The sequence below is a fragment of the Neolamprologus multifasciatus genome, chromosome 16, assembly GCF_963576455.1.
Source record: "Neolamprologus multifasciatus chromosome 16, fNeoMul1.2, whole genome shotgun sequence".
Classification (NCBI taxonomy): Eukaryota; Metazoa; Chordata; class Actinopteri; order Cichliformes; family Cichlidae; genus Neolamprologus; species Neolamprologus multifasciatus.
The window spans coordinates 31,287,250-31,308,613 of record NC_140454.1 but is presented as its reverse complement, the minus strand read 5'-3'; the positions used below and the strand labels follow the sequence as shown (position 1 = coordinate 31,308,613).

At 40.1% G+C, this 21,364-nt stretch overlaps 2 long non-coding RNA genes across 2 annotated transcripts in view; both read right to left on the bottom strand.

Moving 5' to 3' along the window:
- Positions 1 to 21,364, bottom strand: part of LOC146501073 (uncharacterized) — a 404,586-nt gene that overhangs the window by 234,733 nt on the left and 148,489 nt on the right. The gene's annotated exons all lie outside the window — the stretch shown is intronic.
- On the bottom strand, positions 6,912 to 7,898 carry LOC146501075 (uncharacterized). Its single transcript, XR_014869725.1, has 2 exons — positions 7,484 to 7,898; positions 6,912 to 7,112 (listed from the first exon to the last, which is right to left on the bottom strand). It is a non-coding gene; the product is annotated as an uncharacterized LOC146501075 (long non-coding RNA).

Below are 21,364 nucleotides of genomic sequence, written 5' to 3'. Positions count from 1 at the left end.
TTACGACATTAGGATAATCAGCAAATCTTTCAATGTGTAATACAACAGTAACAAAGAATGCCTGACCAGGTTTCTAACAGGAGCACGATGGCAGGTTAAGTATCAGTTTAAAGGCATTATGCACATGCAGACCTTTTTCTGTTGTCTTACACGATCAAATTATTATTTTAGCCTTTATTATCTTTAATGCCAGGATAAACACGTTTTTACAGCACAAGCTAACAGGAGGTTGAAACGAATCCTCTCCTCTTGTCTCCTGCAGGGGGTGCCGTGGCTCTGCTCATTTTGTCATCGTCACTTCTGTCAATTGCACACACATTGTACTGTAGCTCAGTGAATTGCTATGCACTGCTGTGACTCAAATGATGCAACAAATTTTTGTTACATAAAAGCAGTTTTTCAAGCTTCTGAAAAACAATATTCTTAGGAAAATCAGAAGGGGGGAAGGGGGGGGGGGAAACACATACCGCCTAGCAGGTTGTTTGGGCACTTTTCACTTAAATTATACAATGTACTAAAATGTCAAAAGGGTGTTTGTAAATAGGTGTTAGATAATAATAATATGCTACAGAAATAGAAAATCTTTGTGCAGCATTTGAAGTCTTGTAGGGAAGCTGTTGAATTGCTTCCACATTTGATATTTAAGGGGATTCCAGCATTTCTGTGCACAAAGCTCCTATTTCACTGAGCTGTATGCTGCATTTTAACACTGCTTCGGTGTTTCTGTGGAGAGAATCGATGTTTGGAATAAGTGTAGTTTTGTTATCTCTAGCGATAGACAACCAGGAAGCAAATTGAGTGATAAGAACCTGCCACAAGTGAGACATGAGCTTTTTTTCCTGTATAGTTTTGTTCCATTCATATTTACCAAAATCAATAGCAGCTACAGCCCCATCGGCACTAATGAAGGATAGATGTAGGTGGGCAGATTTATCACAGCTTCTATTATAGATGTCCTCTTTGTAAAGAGAGAAGAATCCAGCTCTGTGATAGCTATTCAGATATTCCTTCTCTGTGTACGCCTCAGATATGACATTTGATTGTGTATTCAAAGGTTAACCCTGATACTGTGAAGGAAACAAAAACAGAATACATGATTGCATGTGTTTATAGTCTCGTATAGTTTCAATATGATACAAGTCAAGCTCTTGATAACACAGTCACTCTGATCTCAGTGTCAGAAATACTCCATAAAGAATTTAACAAGGTGTGAACTTGGAAGGCTCCTGGGCTGATGCAGGGAAAAGAACTGCGCTGTGCAAGTGCAATCAGAGGATTGCATGTAGATGTACAAAAAGATATATTCACGTGTACTAAAACAAGAGCATGCAGAACATGAATCCTCACAGCTCTGCAGAAGAGCACAGAACACAAGACATCACAAGATGAGCAAATGTCCAAATGTCATTTATTTCTTCGGGTTCTGTATTCCAAAAAATGTTTCTGGGAATCAAATAGAGGCAGCGTATTTGTATTCTTAGACTGACGAGGCCGACAAGTATCAAGCCAGGACTTCACCGCTGCCCCAAACACACGCACACCTTTTTACTAATGCATATCCATTTGTCTGCGTAAACGCAAGGTGAGCAGTGCAACTGGAACTCAAAGTGCTTTGTTGTGCTGAGGGACTCTGAGTATCCACCCAGCAGGACATCCATATTTCCCCTTAAGGGCCCCAACTGAATTAGTCTTTCATTCTATTTCTATGCCCTCTTCCAGTATGTTCCGTTTTTCCCCTCGGAGAATTCAAGACTAAACAAAGTGCTCTGTGGCAGACCAACCAAAGGGCAATGTGCAATACTGTGTTGTAAACCCTGACATTAGTCAGTCATGTAGTCGTGCTCGCTGTTATTTATTTTCAAGGGGCAGTCTTTAAAGTTTGGTTGTGTAGTGAGTTTAGCATTGTGATTCTATGTTGTCATATCTCTCTCTCTCTCTCTCTCGCTCTCTCTCTCTCTCTCTCTCTCTCTCTATCTATCTATCTATATCTCTATATCTCTATATCTCTATATCTCTATCTCTCTATATCTATATCTCTATCTCTCTATCTCTATCTCTATCTCTATCTCTATATCTCTCTATCTCTATATATCTCTATCTCTATATATCTCTATCTCTATATCTCTATCTCTATATATCTCTATCTCTATATATCTCTATCTATCTATATCTATATCTATATCTATATCTATAGATCTATATCTATATCTATATAAAAAACAAAAAATACCCAGCACGCCCCTGCGGGCGGTTTATCCTTCAAGCTCGGGTCCTCTACCAGAGGCCTGGGAGCTTGAGGGTCCTGCGCAGTATCTTAGCTGTTCCCAGGACTGCGCTCTTCTGGACAGAGATCTCCGATGTTATTCCCGGGATCTGCTGGAGCCACTCGCCTAGCTTGGGAGTCACCGCACCTAGTGCTCCGATTACCATGGGGACCACCGATACCTTCACCCTCCACATCCTCTCGAGCTCTTCTCTGAGCCCTTGGTATTTCTCCAGCTTCTCGTGTTCCTTCTTCCTGATATTGCTGTCATTCGGAACCGCTACATCGATCACTACGGCCGTCTTCTTCTGTTTGTCTACTACCACTATGTCCGGTTGGTTAGCCACCACCATTTTGTCTGTCTGTATATATATATATATATATATATATATATATATATATATATATATATATATATATATATATACAGACAGACAAAAAAAAAAAAAAAAAAAAAAATATATATATATAATATATAAATAAATAAATAAATATAATAATAAATAAAACTATATATATATATATATATATATATATATATATATATATATATATATATAGTTTTGTTTTGTTTTAAAGGCTTAAAGTTGTGCCCCTCACTGCTTCCAATGATTGTGCTGACACAGGCTGCTGTAGCATTTGCTGTCTGCTAAGTTCAGCCACTAAACTTGACTGTGTAAAAAAATCTGTAATAGAGATGATTCACTGAGGAAAAGCTCAGTGTCAAGTGAGAGTTTGTATATTTTAATGTAGGCAAGTTTATCCATTCATCCATCCTCTTCCAATTATCCAGTTCAGCGTCGCAGGAGGCCTGGTGCCTATCCCAGTTGCCACAGGTGCGAGAGGCACGATACACCCTGGACAGGTCGCCAGTCTGTCGCAGGACGACCACTCACTTACTTTCTCATCTGTGAACAATTTAGAATCACTAATTAACCAAACTCCACTAACTGCACGTCTTTGGACTGTGTGAGGAAGCAAACATCCACACACAGGTCCTGGCCAGCTGGTGCAGCTGGTGGATTCAAACCCAGCCACTATTATATTATATTAAAAAAATAATAGGGTACAAATAGCCACCCTTACATGAGATGCTGAAGCAAAGTATGGAAAGGGAAGTACTGAATCGAATAACATTAACCTCCTTGGTATATGGCTGGTTGATTTCCTACAAAGGCAGCTGAGCCCAGCTGGTCCTCAGAGAGCTTTCTCATTTTCACAAAGAAAGGAGCAGCTCATCTTCAGTGAGAGGAAGCTGGCTTTGCAGGCCACACTGCAAGAGCACCCCCAACCAGAAATCTAAAACCTATTGTCTGTTAAGAACAAGCTGTCCGAGAAAGCAATACTTGGATGAAGCAACAAGTGTTTTTCTTTAAAGACCAGGGTCTTGATGTCCCTTATCAGGAGAACTTATATATCTGAGATTTGTGTAGTGACAGTAGCGATAATCTGAGGCAGATGCAGAGAAAATTGATTTAATTATTTAAAAATGATTAAAAGTTTAATGTTTTTTCTCTGTGAACATAAACTGAAACTCTTTAGTTATACATGCATGTATCACTTGCTTTCCTGTATGTCTCTGCATTAGTAGTGCTTGGTGGGTTTGTTTTTAGGTTTTCATGTGATGAACAAATGAGTGTGCTTAGAAGAAAGCTGATTGATCTGAACTAGAGTTCAAATATCAGCTTTCTCAGCAGTACAAACATTCTGCACTGACTGACCAAATGGACCACAGTTAATTTTGAGTGAACCAAACAGCTACCTGACTGGTATTGTCTTCATTAGGGCTGAAAGATTTATTGAAAGATTTCAGAGAAAGCTATTCGACAGCCTTCAGAACTCCCCCACTATCTTAAAGTGTGGCCCATGGGCAGATACTGAATAATGATTACTAGATAAAACAGCACAGTGTGAAACTGTGGGAGCACTTCTATTCAGTTTTAACTCATTTAGTCATTATGTAACACTTAACCATAATCCTAACTTTGACCAGTACAAACGCTGTGGCTGTTTGTTAAACCCACGTCCTCTGAACAGACCTAGAGATATCGGGGGTGATTTCTTGTACGTATTAAGCTACAGTATGACCTTCAGAAACACAGTAATTTCCTTCCAAAACAGAAATTTGGAAATCACACACACTCCCTCTATATCTCTTTTACTAATGGTCTTTCAACAACTGCAGCTTCTTTTCAGCAGACTCATCTTTTCATACATCCTTGCTCTTTCCTTGGGCATATGAAGGTCAGGTGAAGGTAATGCCAGGGATTATGGGAGCTCAGTCACAAGTCCCTCTGTCTGCCATGAAAGGGTGAAGTTAATGGCTCAAAGAGGAGTGGGAGGTCTCCAATCTTTCTGCCGCAGGCTGTGAAAACGGATGCCTTTTATTGCAGATTGACCCTCACAAGCTGTAGCTGAGGCCTCTCACCTGATATCCAGGGGCTGGGGGGTGGCTTTGCATGGATTTAAAGTTAATGTACCGGTGTTAATGAAGCTACCATGGTCCACTGGCCTCCTTGGCCGTGCCATGTCGGAGTGTCCATCCCCCTGTTGATCACTGCAGGTCTGCTGTGGGTCATAAGTGCCAATAAAATTGTGGCCTCCACTTTCCTGGATGACTTTGGGTCTGATGGGCAATGGTGGATGAAAGGGTAAAGAGGAGGGGGAGCTGCCCCCCCTTTACACTTTGCAACCGTTCCTACAGCTAGTGAAAGTGCAAAGCTATTTATTCATGCAGTGGTAGTAGTATAGCAGGGATGTACAGCAGTTGTAGCAGAAAGAGAAGACAAATCACAGGACAGCAGAAGTAGCAGAGGAAGCAGTAGTTGTAGTCATAAAGGTAGTAGCAGTTGATGCAGTTACAGGAGTCCAACACCACAAGGACTCCCACTAAGTCACCCTCACCTCCCCTGTAGCTCTTTGACTACTGCTGGGCTCAATGTCATCCAAAGTATGGGGACTGACAGAGGTGCGAAGGGCTTGGCAGACCCCTCACTGACTCTAATGGAGATGAATGTGTGTGTGGAGGGGCTCTGAAATAAACTGACTGCAGGGTCAGAGACAAATGAATAACACACATTAAGCTACATGTACTCCCATTCGAATTAGTAGCTTTCTAAAGACCGTGTTTGTAAATAATAAGCTTTACTTTATTTAATGTACACAGATCAGGGGTTGGACACAGACCAGAGGCATTTATTTATTTATTTATTTATTCACAATTTATGTTTATTGAAAAGGTTCCAACCCTGGCAGCTATTTTGTTATTGCCATGTACAATTTCATAATCAGGTTTATGGCAGCATAACAAGATGAAGGCTGGATTTATAGAAGGGAACATTGCCATTTACAAAGCAGAGGAGGAGGTCAGGTTAAAAAAATCACCTGTGATAAATGATGCCATATATTAAAAATAACGTTGCATATGGGAGTGGCATCAGGACAGAGCCGCAAAGACTGCACATCTCAGCTGGCGGTTGTCACAGACCTTTGCATCTCCTTCAAGGCGACTATCACGAGTAGTTTAAGCTCGATACTGTCACTTGAGTTTTTAACATACAGTATCATTGTTATTCGATGTGCTTGTCTTATACCATAACCAAGACATGTCAGACTGCTGAATGCTGAACAGCTACATGTGTGATCATCTTGTTCATAGAGGTTCTTCAAACGTTGAGCCGAGAACATAAATGTGATCTAAAAACCGACGTATTTCTCATTCACCACTTTGCAGCTTTTCTGCAAACAGTTTATGGATGAAACATCCTTGTAAGGAAAACACAACAATTAGACTCCAGGTAACAAATTAGTGGACACTGAGGCGTAACATGCCGACGTTTTGTCACGTCCCGCGGCGTTCCTGATGAACGCGAAAGGAGACCTTCGGCGGTCTTATGGTACGCGGCGGGTTATGGCTGAAATCCAGTGCAATGACGCTCCCGCGGTAATAGACGTTCCAGCCCTGTATTCCAGCCCTAAACCTAACCTTATCCCTAGCCCTAACCATAACCTTTTTCCTGACCTTAACCAAGACTTTAATTTTGTTAAATAGCGTGTTTCTAAGCGATTTGAAGAAAAAGAGCGAACATGTGTAGATTGAGTCCATACGGTTCTCATTTCCCCTCATTTTTCCGAGGTCGTCTTTCAGGAACGTGGTGGGTAGCCGAAAACGTAATATGTTGACGATTTGTCACCTAGCGTAAAATGTTACGCTTTGGGAGTGAGAACGTGTTGGATTATGAAGTAAGGCTCTCTGTATTGCTTTCAAATGATTATTCTCAACTTTTCTCATTTCGTATTACTCAGGCTGCGTCAGTGCACACACTGGCATGATTCAGCCTTCAGTGGTCCCGTGTTTAGCTGGTAATGTGTCAGTATTTGTGTCTGTTGTCAGAGGAAGTTGAAGTGTGCACCTGCTAGGATACATTCACAAAAACAAAGTCCTGAGACGTGACCGTCATCAGCGTACAGTCGGCAGACTGTGATCACACAGTTTGATTCTGTTTACCACAAAAATTGGTTATATATAAACTAATATTTTACATATGAAAAATAATATAAGAATATAAAAATACAGAAAATGAAAACTACAACATATATTTAAAAGAATCATTTTTGAACAAACATGCACATTATGACTGTTATAAGTTTTCTGCTCCTTTTATTTATTCAGCAGGAAGTAAAAGCTTGTGTAACGATACGTCCCTCCTGAAATCTACACGCATGATTTAAAGTACCCGTTTTAAAAATTAGTGTCCAAACTGACACCCGCTGCTCGTAAACGATTGTTTTCCTGAATTTCGGCCTCATCTGTCACCACCTGCTCTGGACTCTCCACATCCACGTAGTCCTGCAAAGAACAACACAGTTGATCTAACACACGTTTGTCTATCTGCAGGTTCAAACTGGGAAATAGTTCAGAAAATAATCTCTATAAACACAATTCAACTACATGTGGGTGCATTTAATAACCAAAACACGATGAAACAAAAAAGTTCTGCTGAGTGAAACTCAAACGTTACCTTTGTTTGATTGAATACATTTCAACAGAATTATCATGCCAGTGAGTTTTCTCTGAAAATACTGTGGAAACACTTAATATAGTCGCGTTTTTGTCAGGATTTTAATGCTGTGTGATGAATATCTCAGCACCACAAAGGCTATGCTGTGATTTTTACAGATCATAAAGAGAGAAGAGCTTAAAAACATGCTGCTGCTTACTGCATCGTTTTCCATGATGCTCTCCAGCATGCAGACGATGTCTGTGAACGAGGGCCTCAGGGTGTACGGCTCCTGCCAGCAGTCTCGCATGATGTGAAGTCTGTGAGGTCGGAGGCCACTCAGTGATACACAGTCCATGATTCTCTATCATAGTTATTATCATCCTGAGATATAAGAGGTAGGGTACATAAGGAATGGTGTGGGACTGGCAGAACCTGAATGCGACTCATCCAGTTTAGATATTGATGGGGGGACGAGTTGAACCGAAATTAAGCTAAAGGAGGAAAAAGGTCGGAAAGCTACGTCCAGCAGAACACAATCACTTTCAGTTTTAGTTTGTGAGTCATCTACACACTTGATGACACCTCCCCCTCCTAAAAACACACTCCCATCACAAGCACAACACACAAAACACATGATTAAAAAAAGAAAAGAAGAAGAAGAAGAAGAAAAAAAGATCGAGGTGGGCTGTCAAGCTGCTTGCAGATGCAACTGTAGGCAGGCTAATGTAGCATAAAAAGGTGAACCTGTGTGAGATCTGCAAATCAGATTTGAAAAGCTATATTTTTATATAAATGAAGATCAAACTCTTTTTGTTGCAGTTTACTGACATGAAAGAAAACATATGTCTGAGAATGTGGGACAAACTCTGAGATGAGGTTAGACGAAGGGGGGTTTGTGAATGAGTTATTTACATGTGACTGTCACTGGACTCTCTTCTGTAGAGCTTCAGGGTATTCTTTGCATTTAGCAGACCAGGATTTGTTTTCACATAATAAACTATTATGTAAAGGCATGAAAACAAACCGCAGGCTGCTGCTGTACAGTGGCGACCTTTCTCATGTACGGTGGTGACCTTTGGAGAAGTGTTTGCTGCAGGCAGTTGTTGTTGACACTGTGGTCTTACTGAAATCCAGACCACAAGCACAGAGTATCATACTGTGGCTGATGTCAATATGCTATTCCCAGCCATGAGTCACAATACATTTATGCTCGGTGAAGGATAATCTGCACTGAAGCCCGTTTGTTTTGTTTTCTTCATTAAGCATCATTTAAAAACACTGACTGTGTCACAGATGTGCCCGTCGGCAACCCCTACAGTGACTCACTGAAACAGCATCTTCCGTATTTTGCTTCTTCATTATTTAAAAAAATAACATTTTTTTTGTGGATGAGTTAATCATTATTATGTAACATCAGGCTTCTGATGCACTGTGGTCATATGTGGATGGACATGGTCAACTCTGATAGGCTGTGGTGACATTCGGTGTGGTTTGATGCTTTGCATGTTCAGAGGTGCTCTTCTGCAGACCCTGATTGTTAGCCTACTCTCGTCTGACCTCTGGCATCAGTGAGGCATATTTGACCACAGAACTGCTGCTCACAGAATATTTTTTCTTTTCCAGATCATTCTCTGCAAACCTCAGAGATAGTTGTGTGGAAATACTCAGACTTGACCAACAACCATGCCGTGTACCAAATCACTTAAACCATCTTCCCTTCCTATTTGGTTTGTGCCTAGATTTGTTGATTTGCTACCATTTGACTGGCTGATTGAATATTTGTATTAAACAGGTGGGCTAATAAAATGGCTGGTGACTACATATTTTATTTCTGCAGTCCTACCACAGAAATAAAAAGAGAAAATGATCAATGGTGGCTCATAGCAGAAGTATTTGGTTGCACGAGAACATAAAATCCCTGTTTATATGAAATATTCTTAATTGTGATTTACAGGCTTTGCCTCCCCACTGAAACAAATCCTTTGAGGAAACAATGGTGCGTAAATACAACCTGAACTGCGAGAACTGGAAGATACTGAGCTCAATTATGAAATGATTGGAAACACAATTTTAAGCATAAATTACCTTTGATTTGTTAGGTTTTGATTTATGTGCATAGGAAGAGCTCGATAGAAGACACACAGTTCTCAATCTTTTCAGGTCTCAGAGGACTTTACCAACAAGCACCAGGGGTGTAAGACAGTATAGACAGGCTGCCACTGTATTGTCAGGGTCACAGATGTTGTCAGACAAAAACATTTACTCTTCCCACCTTAATGAGATACAAGACAATGCACACTGCATTATTAGAACCTTCACACAGTGATTGGATGATTGATTAAAACATCAATATTCCCCGACTTTACCAGCCTCAGCTGCAGCATGGTAAACAGAGTGAGACCTGTGAAATGATGAGGCCACATTATTGCTTGCTTTGAAAAAGTGATTGTGCTTTAATGCGGTGGGAGGTTTGGGGGAAGGGGGATTCCAAGTATCCCAGCACCATTATTTAGCACTACATTACCTCCCATCCCATTCCTATTAGCAGGTACAGATGGCGCTCCTTGTGCCACTTCGAGGTGCTCACAGCTGGCAAATCTGAACTGCGTCTGGACTTTGGCCATTCACATCGCAGACCAGATGGGAAAAGGTGAGTCTCCTAGTGTAACGGCATTCACACACCGATCTGGCTGTACACACATACGGCAGAAATGCCATACAATCACAGTAAGGTTGAATTTTGGTATTTGGAGTTACAGCAGTTTTTTTCCACCTTTGGTGGTCAGACTGTGGTCATTTCATTGATTGCATGCTATGCTAATGGGTTATGTATTTGACCCTTGCGGTTTGTGTGATATGTAAACTGTCATAGCTGCCTAGTTACTGTTTAGCCAGCTAGCAGTGGAGGTCAGGGAGGTCAGTGTTAAAGCTTTCTATTTCCAAAAGCAAATACTCAAAGAACCTCTGAACCTAAAACGTCATGGCAGCCACTTATTGTCATCACTGATGAAAATTACTTTTTCAGTTTTCTTCATAAGGCTCTCTTCACTCAGGCTGAAAGTAATACAAGGACTTTCATTGATTTGCTCTATCTGTTAAATAAGCCCCACCTGTTTTTTCCTAGCAGTTGTCTTTAAGATGACACAAAGTGACCTGTCTGAAATTTTTTACAAATTGTCATGTCTGAAATATTTACCATTAAAATGTGTATTTGTTTAAGACTTCTCCTGATGCCTAAATATCCTCTTTTCCCCATCTAATTATCTTCTGGATCAGGCTTCTTTTTTCCCTCCAGCTGTAAAACTGCTCACATTACCCCTACTTTTTAAATCTGAGGAGCCGACTGTTGCTTCAGACAGCAGTCTAATAACCTTTGTCATAGTAATATCAACATTTCAGAAAGAAAAGCCTCACTAACCAACTAAATAATGTGCTCTCCCTGTCATCTTTGTTATTCATAGGTGATCTTCTGAAGCCATTTTAATGTTTTTTTTTTTTTTTTTTTTAATCCTTTGATGCTTTAAACCACCACACTGGTCAGCGTGGCAACTTACTTTCTGTGATATTGGTATTTCTCCAATAGGTCCTCTTCTTATAACACCCGATCAGCTGTGATATGTGAGTTCCACAGGGTACTAAACTGGGTCCTTTTCCTTTTGCTTAAAATTATTTTTCCCAACATGTTCCCAACTCCTCTGTGATGATAAAACTGTAATTCTGCTACCTGATCCAATAATTAATACTATAAATGCATAACTCTCTTCTGCTCTACCCAATACTTAATATTAAACAAAATTATATATACTTTGAAAAGTCTGCATGTTTGTCTGAGGCCAATTCTCCTGCAAAACACTACCACCAAATCCCACAAACATAAATATAATATTCTGTCACATTGCACTTAATAAGAACATGTTCACAATGATGAAGAAGCTCAAAGAGACATATATATATAATATCATCAGAACATATCTCAACCATGCAGTTTTGTCCACATATTCAGTTGACTTCATTATTCCACCAATGTCTTGCTGTGCCGATCTGATTCCTCACCACAAAGGAAACCACTGAATTAATAGCAATGACTGGAAAATAGAGCATCCCAGATTCATGGCGACTTTTCCAGCACAAATAACCTGGGAATACTACCCACAGGTGTTTAGAAGTTGATAATAAAAGAATGAGTAAAATAGACTTTTATCTATTCATATGTAAATATCGACTCAGTGCTGAGTTTACTTGTGGCCAGATGGGCTATGAGAGACGGGAGATGATCCGCAGTGGTAAAAAGGGCCTCCTTCAAGTGCTGTTAAAACATTTACAATAACATTTGCAAGAATACGCTTTTAAAAAATCACTGACTGACTAACTAACTTTTAAGTGTCTGTAATATTTCATTAGAGAAACGCACATGGTTTACTCTAAGCAGCAAACTGTTTAATGCTTTGAAATTTTAATCAAATTGGCAAAACCTTTGATGTCGCGCGCACATGCATACCACTGACATTTTTTTTCTAAATAGGCCTGAAGGACAGATAAACTGGCCTAAATTCAATAAAATGTTCCAAGGTAACCACTTAAAATGAAGACAGGAGAGCGAGAGAGTAAGGGAGACGCTACGACAGCGGCTAGAAACTGTTTATAATAAGAAGACGGGAGGTGATTGGCTGCTGATCAAGCAATAAAAGCAAGACAACACTCAGTGCAAAACAAACACTAAATATTCACTCTGTTACATACAGAAAACAAACCCTCTACAGTCTTTAATGATCTACTTCCAGGATACAATACAAAAGCAAGAGCGCATTACTCAGTCAGTTTGTTCTAACTGCAGTGCAGGGTGACAAAATGTAACTAGATTTTTAGAAAGAAGTAATATCAGCAAACTCTAATATACTATCTTAGCACCAGAGGACCACTGCTACACACTACTAGCATCTTAGATAATGCTGCACATGCAGTTCATTTAGAGTTCATATCATATCAAATAATATAGAAGGACAGAATGAGATCAAAGAAGCATCTGTCTTCACTTTTAGCCTTCACAGCAGATTAAACTGTCCTGGTGTCAGAAACATAAACCACCATCCTCTACACGGCTACATTACAAACACAAAAACATCTGCTGATTCCCTGTATTAGCATTTAATGATCAAAACACAGAGAGTCCTCTTAGAACAATAAGACTTATCACATATTTAAAGTGTAAAACAGATACATAAACACTATGATGGACGAGCACACTTACAGCGACACATTCAAATCATATACCTTCTTAATCACTTAAGTTGACTGCTCTGTAGTATCTCTGCAGCTGTTTATTTCGTTGCCGTCTTAATGGCTGAAGAAAAGTACAGTAAAAGGCCTTGATACACTGGCTTCAAGCTCCAATAATCACCAACGCTTTAAAAGACTCATTCTCTCTCTCCACTAACACTGTCATTGCTGCTGACCTTGACCCACAACAGTTTGTATCAAAGAAACGGATCAACAGAAGACGCAGTTCTCCACACATCTCTTACTCACCTGGACCAGAAAAAAACCCCATGTAAGAATACTCTTTGTGGATTTCAGCTCAGCTTTTTATACAGTTATCCTCCACAAACTGGTTTAAAAACTGGGCAGTCTACACTTTGGCAGTGAACTATGAACATGGATACTGGACCACAGGATGTCAGGATGAGAGTCATCCACTCTAAACCTAAACTCTGGCATACCACTGGGGTGTGTTCGCAGCCCCTTTCTCTACTTCCCACTTTCCCTCATGTCTGCTCCTTCATTCGCACTACCAACAACACTGTCAAATTTGCTGGCTGTACCACAGAGGTAGAGAGTGATATAAGACAATAATGAAACAGCCCACAGAGATGAGGTCAGGCATCTCACAGACTGAGGTTATCACAACAACCTGGACTTGAACTCTACAGAAACCAAGAAATTTATAGTGGACAGTGTGAAATCGAGGCACACAGAGCACTCTGACTTTTGTGTACATGGTCAGGAGGTAGAGAGGATAGAGAGCTGTTAGGGTTACTCGGTACTCACATCTCAGCTGACCTCGTCTGGACCACATACGTCTCTGACCAGGTGGGGAAGGGCCAACAGAGGCTTTACTTCCTGAGGAAGTTAAAACACGCTCACCTTCCTCATCATCTACTCACTGGCTTCTACTGGTCAACAGTAGAGCTACTGATTTGATGGTTCACCAGCTGCACAGGAGAGAACAGAACAGACCTGTAGTGTGCAGTGAGTTCAGAAGAACATGTCATCAATGCAACTCTACCTCTACCATGGTGATATCTGCACTAGCTGACTCCAAAGGAAACCACAGAAAAGCCAATAAAGGTTCACACACACCCAGAACCCCCCCCCCCCCCCCCCACACACACACACACTGGGAAGAGATTCAGATTAAGCCCCAAACCAACAGATTGAAACACAGTTTCTTCCCACTGGGAGTAAGAAAGTGTAACTGTTCCCTCGGACTGTGGTCTAAGAACTGAAAGTACAGTTTGTGCCACAATGCATTTCACACTTTTATTCTGTGTACGACCTCGGTGTGTTTGCCTTTATCTCCAGTTATTTTCCATTTATGCTGCAGCCCATTTTGAGTTTTGGTCTCAGTGTTGTAGGATTTGGTACCACCAGCAGGTTGAGATGTATCTAGCCATTGAGTGAATAACTGTGGAATGTAACCATCTGGCAGACCAGGCACTTTCCTGCTGTGTAGATGTGCCTGCCTTTTGGGAACAATTGTGTTTTATTTATTTATTTATTTTTACACATGGCTTCTAAAACGGATAGATCAAAACAATGTTTATTTACTTATTTTGTTCATGATTATTTTAATTGACACTTGCCCATTGGGTGCAATGCATGTATTAAAAGCTAGAGTGCAAAAACGTAGGCACAGATAATACAAAACAGAGGCACGGAGAAATTGCAGGCAGATGCTTCCTAATGTGGGCAAAAACTATAATAAAAAAATAATTAATTTAAAAACATGTCACTGACATGTTTGGTTTTTTTTTTGCAGGATTTTGCTTTCAGCACCAGTGGGCAATGATGGCATTGTTGGGCACAGTCTGGAGGATAAAAGTAGGGTGAACATAGAAGGTGAGATGCATCAGTGGAATATAGCAACGTAATGTACTGTACCTGCAGCTTTGCTACACAGGCCTCAACCCCTTAAGCCATTTCGTTGCAAAGAAAGGATGTAGTTATAGACTACAGGGGGGTGAGCGAGACATCAACTCACTGATCCATCGAACCAGGATCTGCCGCAAAGACTTTGGGATGTGATTTGTGAAAGATAAAAATGAAAGATTCATTAAAGAACTAAATTTCACTCCAGTCCAAATCAGTGAATGCTATTGTAGAATATTGTAGAGGTTCAAGCTGTGTTTGCATCATAGTCCACTGGAGCTTCTGTTTCTCTCTACAATGGCTGTCTCCCTGCATGATATGGTTTCATTCTGAGGGAATGGTAATAGAATTAATAAGAGCTGAGCTGGAAATACATTATTGCAATGTCAAATCATCTGTATTGAGGCAAAAATGAGAAAAGCAATATAAAACAAAAAGTGCATGGAAATGTGGTATATATTAGACTTATTTAAAAGGTCCTCTATTGTTTTACATTCCTTTTGACTCACTAAAGGTGGTTTTGAATGTGAATTAGGACAGAGATATTCCAGGCTCTCTGAAGGGCTGTTTTTAGCCTCACTGAGTACCTTTTTCCACTGAAATCCTGCATCAGCCCGCTGTCTGTCCTTTCTCCTTGCAAAAAAATCTTGTCCGTTGGCTCAATGTCTGTTGTGTGCCTGCTGACAAATAAGTGCACACATGATAAATGCGAAGCGCTGCAGGAATCCTTTTCTTGTTAAGAAATAATTTCACGATACATTGCAATCGCCGACCTCTCCTCAGTCACGCCACCTGGGCACCGGGTCTGGCCTGTCCCTTGTCTGCCTGAGGTGCAGCTGGCCCTCCCTGTCAAGCCTGCCAAGACACTGTCTCCAGGCAACAGGCTCAGAGGCCACCTGTCATTGTGGATCAATGGACACACCTGCACACCCACCTGTCCACAGTCTCGTCACAACGGGGAGACGCGAGACAAAAAAAAAAAAAGAGACAGACAGAGAGGGACTCATCGTGGGTGGTTGATGACCTGATTCTGAATGAATGGATGAGCCCGTATAGCCTGATTTAGCTACACGAGATTGACTTTGACAGACCTGAGAGAGGCTCGAGTGTGGCGGTGAATGTTTCGGCAGTAATGACTGATACGGCTTGTATTTGACACCACGCAGTGGGATGATTGTTTGCAAACTTTCTTATATAACAACTCATTGCAATAATCCTCTGCTTTACTTGGCTTTCTTTCACCTTTGGAGGCTCAGAAACTTTTCTGATTAAGTGCTTGGCTGGACACAATGTCTGGACAGAAGCGCTCAGTGTCATAACCATTAGTTCTATTTGGATTCATCCACTGAATGACAGACGACTCACACCTCAGGCTCTTCCTAACTTACCAGAAACACTTAATTTCTCCAGATACTGGCAGTTAATAGGCATATCAGTGCAGGAATCTTCATATTCAAATGCGCCAATGACCTTTGTGTAGACTAATTATGCGTTGTGCAGTGTGTAGACTCTACTGTGTAAAGTTACAAAAATGTGATAAAGGGACTAGAAGAGAATATTACTGACATATGAAAAAATTCTCTCTATGGACTTGGAACCATTTAGTGTAATTTTTAAAGGAGGATTAACATAAAACACAAACCATTATTACTTTTCCTTAAATATTGGTCCCCAAAGTTAACAAGGCTGGGAGTGAAAGCAAAGCAAACTACACACACATAAATCTTCCACTCAGGACATGGACTGCAGTATTCTGGCTGACTGCCTCGTGCCGCTCACATGAACCAGGGAGTGTACTATAGATTTGATTGTGATACAGACGCTTCAAAGAGTGGATGTTTTGCAACTGAAAGCTGGGATCTCAGGAGGTCTTTCCAACTCAATATCTCCTTGAAGTTCAAGTATATAATCCTAGTAACAGTGGCCGCTGGTGGACAAACATGTTTTAGTAATCCAACATTAAACTTAGACTGTGCCCCGCAGAGAGCATGGCTGGCAAGGATGTTTCTGCTGTATGGACTGGATTGTGATCGAGTTTACCTCAGCTGTCAATCTCAGATGAGAAGCGACAACCTTTATTGACTCTAGAAGAAGCTGTAAAACTTTCTGAAATGAGTTTGATACGAGTCAGTGAGTCAAAGAAGTTCACTTCTGACCGATGACAGTGAAACTCGGGTGTGTTGTTGAGAATATGTTGAAAAATTCCGTCAATAAAACGGCTGTTGCAGCTGTTAGCCTAAGTTAGTCACTGTTAGCTGGAGTTTTTTAGTGAAGGGGATCCTTTCTTTGATGATAAAATGTAGGTATGATGCTTCGTAGCTTGAGTCTGAAGATGCAGGCTTGAATTTAAATGTCCCTGCATGGCATGAGTTCTCTTCTTCATAAGTAAGCGGTCTCCAGCCACATACTTAATACACGGTTAGTCAGGAGGAAGACGTCCTTCCTGGTCACTATATTCAAATATGGTAGGGGTACTGGGCAGCATCTACAAACCACATACCTTCTCCTATCTGTTTTGAAGAGATTAATTATGAGTTAATGAAAATTCATCAGTTTGTTGGAAAACATAATTGTACATTAATCTGTGTATATTTATGATCACAATATCCGTTTTACTATTAAATAATCTAAAAAAATGAAAAACTGTATCCTTAAGTTCAGTGATGACATCATAAAAATAGAATAAAATAAACACAGAATCACCAAATTTCATTAAAAACACTTTCTTTCTATTTCACATAGTTATCAATAATTGTCAAGTCATTTGTTGTTTCAGCTGCTATGTGCTGACCTCTCCTCTGTCACTCCTTGCATTTGTTGCAGCATCATTGCAGTCCACCTGATCCATGAAGCACACCGCTTGTCCATTACCATCCACTTCACAGTTTCCCTACTTAATCTACAAGCACTCATATAATCTAGTAGTAACTTTGCATCATGTTTCAACTACATTTGAAATCATGTGGCTCCTCAGCTTGCAGCCAGGGGACAGTATATACGTGTGCAGCATTCACACAGGTTTCCATCACCTCAGCAGACATTACAATGACTTACTTTTATAACATAGTTACCTAAACCTTATCCTAATCTGAACTGGGACTTGTTATGCAAATTCTCAGCTCCATATTTGTAGTCAAGGACTCCAGAGAGTTGCTTTGCATACATCACAGTTAAAAAAAAGAAGAAAAAAGTGATCTTATACTCTCCAGTTCACTCTCCTGTCTGAATCAAGCATTTAAGGTCATCTCCCTTTAAGCATGCTTTCTTTTGATTGGCTGCCCTTTACCAAGTGAAAGTGGGTGGGGCTTCTGTGGGTTAGGAGTATCCACTGTTGCAGGGAAATATACCTACTATTGGTACTTTCTGCCAGAGCATTTTGAGCTGTCTGAAGCCTTGAAACTAACTGAGATCTGAGCTTTACTGTAACCAGAAACCTACATTAAAAAAATATATATTATTACAGTTGAAACACCTGAGGACTTATGTGGACCAGCCCCCAAGATATTTATCATCTTGGCATTACTGTTTTCTTCTTAAAGGGCTTGAAATTCTAAGTCAGAGCTTATTTTTTCTTGTAACTGAGACACAGTATGTGACAGGTTTGGATGTCCAAGTATGTGAAAATACTTACCGTCCTTTGTATAAGCTTCCTTAACTCCAAAATGGGTGCCATTTGTCACAATAACACAGAATGTCAGGAAGCTTAGTAAAGTGGCTTAGAGAAGGAAAGTGTGGTTCTCACTGTTCTGTGAATGACAGCTTTTTATTTTACATGAATGGCACTCATACTGTAGTTGTCGGCTGCTGGTGAAAATGTTAATTTAAGTCACGATAATTTACTCCTTATTTAATCTTTCATCAAATATGATTAATAAATGTTGTTTTCTCACAATGTAACTTAGCTGTTACCAACAGAGACGCCTGTACCCTGTGTAAGGTCCCAGAGGTCAATGTTAAAATCAGAAAATCTGCTCTGAGAAAGTCTTATTGTATAATGTGGTTGCCCTGAACTGATTTGAGTTAATTCAGCCCCAGGATTGTATTAAGGGACCTGTTGCCCACACCATATTTGTCGCTACAAGCTGTTACTAGGGGCCATGTTGATGTAGCTCTATGCTCATGGTTCAATATTCATGTTAGTTATGCAAACTTTCTCAGATTAAATGTTTTTTTTTCTCTCTGTCCAGATATAATACCAAGGATGAGAGTCACAGAGGGAAAGGAAATAAAGGGTAGCATATTTCCGGGTCAAGATTCTCTCTTCTAAATCCAATACTGAAATCCAAATATGCTTCGAGTGCAAGATGTCAGGCTGGTTCAACTTGTTTCCCTGTCACAGTGGAAATCTGTACAAAATCAGCTGCTGAGGAAAACACTTAATTACCTTACTTTGTGAGTGTTGAAGCTGCTCTTATTGTGAATTCAAGACAATGTGAGTGGGCAGCAGAGAACATATTGATTTTGTGGCTCACAAAGAATGCGTTTGTGTGACTGTTTTGTGAATTGCTGTAGCAATTTCCACCCCAGCCCTGCATACCAGCACCATCATAATTTAGGTCTGATTATGTCTTTATTCTTCTGTAATTTAAATGTTTACCGGGCACCCACTCAACATCCACAATCCTCCACCCTTCATTTGCATACTGATGCTGAGGCCAATAGGCCAGAGAGTTTTGGAATAAATACAGTGTGTCATCAGCATTTGCTCACTCAGAGCTTAAATTAGCGTGGACCTTTTGGCAACGGTTCATGCAGCAGAAGTGCCTCTTTTAAATTGGCCGTGAGGGTTCATGATACCCCTGGGAAGACAGAATAGACTCATGTTCTGAATGAGCAATTGTGTAAAATCCTTCCAGAATCGAGTCAAGCGGCGAAAGAGAGGCATATTTTTTTTAATTTTTCTCCAAGTGTCAATGTCAGAGATGTGCTTGTAATGTGAAACAAAAACAAGAGTTCATTTAAATGCATTAAAAAGGAGACTAGCAAATCTGGAACATACAGAGTGGTAGCTTTTTAGATTTATTTTAATTTTATGTGATTGTTTTGGTTTTACGGCCAAGAGTTGACCTTTATCTGCCTGTCACAATGCAATAAAGGCAAGGTATTATGTGGTAAACTAATAAAGGAGGAAGAACCTAAAGGGATAATATTCTGTTATAGATATTGCTAACATTGCTCTCAGAGTTGTGGGTGCAAACACCCGAATGTAATGCTTTGGATGGCAGTCCTACCTGCAAGTGAGTACAGAAATCAGTTCTGGCAGCTTTGGATTTATCTTGAGGTATGCATGTTTCTCCTTTTGCAACACTAACATATTCATGAACTGAAGTTAAAAGTCTGCATTACCAGCACCGCAAAATCGGACCGTTACCATAAAAGCCAGAAGGGTGGGGAGCTAATTACTGCCAACTTGCATTTTATTCTACATCTCTCCGTTGTCAAACTTACCCTCAAAATCAATTCCAATATCATGACCAAAGTTCATTGCAAGTCCACTCAATCTTTTGTCAGTCATTGTTCCTTTCAAAAAGGCTGAAGGAGCACTCAGTACTGGGAGCAGATATGGGCATCATTAGTATAATGGTAGATATCACTATTGGCAGCGTCCACATTTCTAGCAGCACTGTCAGAAATTCTTTCCAGCTCAGAACTGTTTTGCTTCTGTTTTTAAAAGCTTAAAAATCTCAAGTTGTTGTCATTTCCTTATTACTTGCTGACACACAAGATAAGCAAATTCCAACCGTTCCAAAGTGGCTGTTAAGCAGCAGAAATGTTGACCGTGCAATACCCAGTATCTGTATATAACAGGAGATGTAGCCAAAAATGCAAGTGCATTAATCATTTAATAACCCAAACATATTTATTGTTGTTAACGCTGCATTTTCAAAATGTTATACATTATAATTAATAATAAATAAATAAAAACATTTGGTACCTTATCCATTAATTATATGTAATTGCTTTCTGTTAATTTCTGCAACAATGTGAAACTCTATTAGCAGACTCTCGAAGCTTGTTTGAGTTACAGTGTGTAATCATTAAAGTGAACATCTGTCTGCATAAATTATTTGTTAGACATATTATAATATTATACATGACTGAATTCTACTATATTGCTGACTGCGTTATCATGCAACAATAGTCTGATAACTGTCACTAAATAAATTTGATTATCAAATAAATAATGCAATGCTTTGATAAGCATACAAAATTGTAAACAGAGCATACTTTCCAAAATGATTGGCTGTGATTTAATGTAAATCAGTTTGAAGTAAACTAAGAGCTGCGGCAGCGATATCACGGGGAACTGTGGCATCATTTCCAGCAGTTTTTTGATCCCATTCATGCCACATTGCAAGTATCCATGTTAATGCAAACAATCTATAATCCTCATTGGCATTTGTTCAATCTCTTAGTAGCCAGATAGAGTCATGTGACAAGGTTTTGAAAAACGAAGTACATCGTTACAGGAATCAAGAGGGTAATTAGCAGTCAGGTGCTACTAATCAGGGGACTTAAATGAGCATTAGAAATCTGTTGTTCAAAAGTATGTTTGTATATTAACACCATGCCACAATCTTCCCAGAGGTGGATGACTCAGCCGTGCACTGCTCAGAGAAACTGCAAAAAAATCAAAAAACAATCTGAGAATACATCTGAGACTCTATAGAAATCAGTTAGCATGTTTAATGTTAAAGTTCATGACAGTACCAAACAATGAACAAGTATGGAGGGAGTCTCACATCTTTAACAAGAACATAGCAGCACAGTGTAGGTTTGCAAAGTTGAATAAACCTCAACATTTCTACAGTGTCCTTCGGACGCGCAGGACCAAAATGGAGATGTATGGCCATGATGCACAGTGCCACCTTTGGCTTGCTCCCACAGGACCTGGACACCGTGCGGTCAGTCGGTTGACCACAAGTTAAAGCTTTGGAAAGAAGGAAACTTG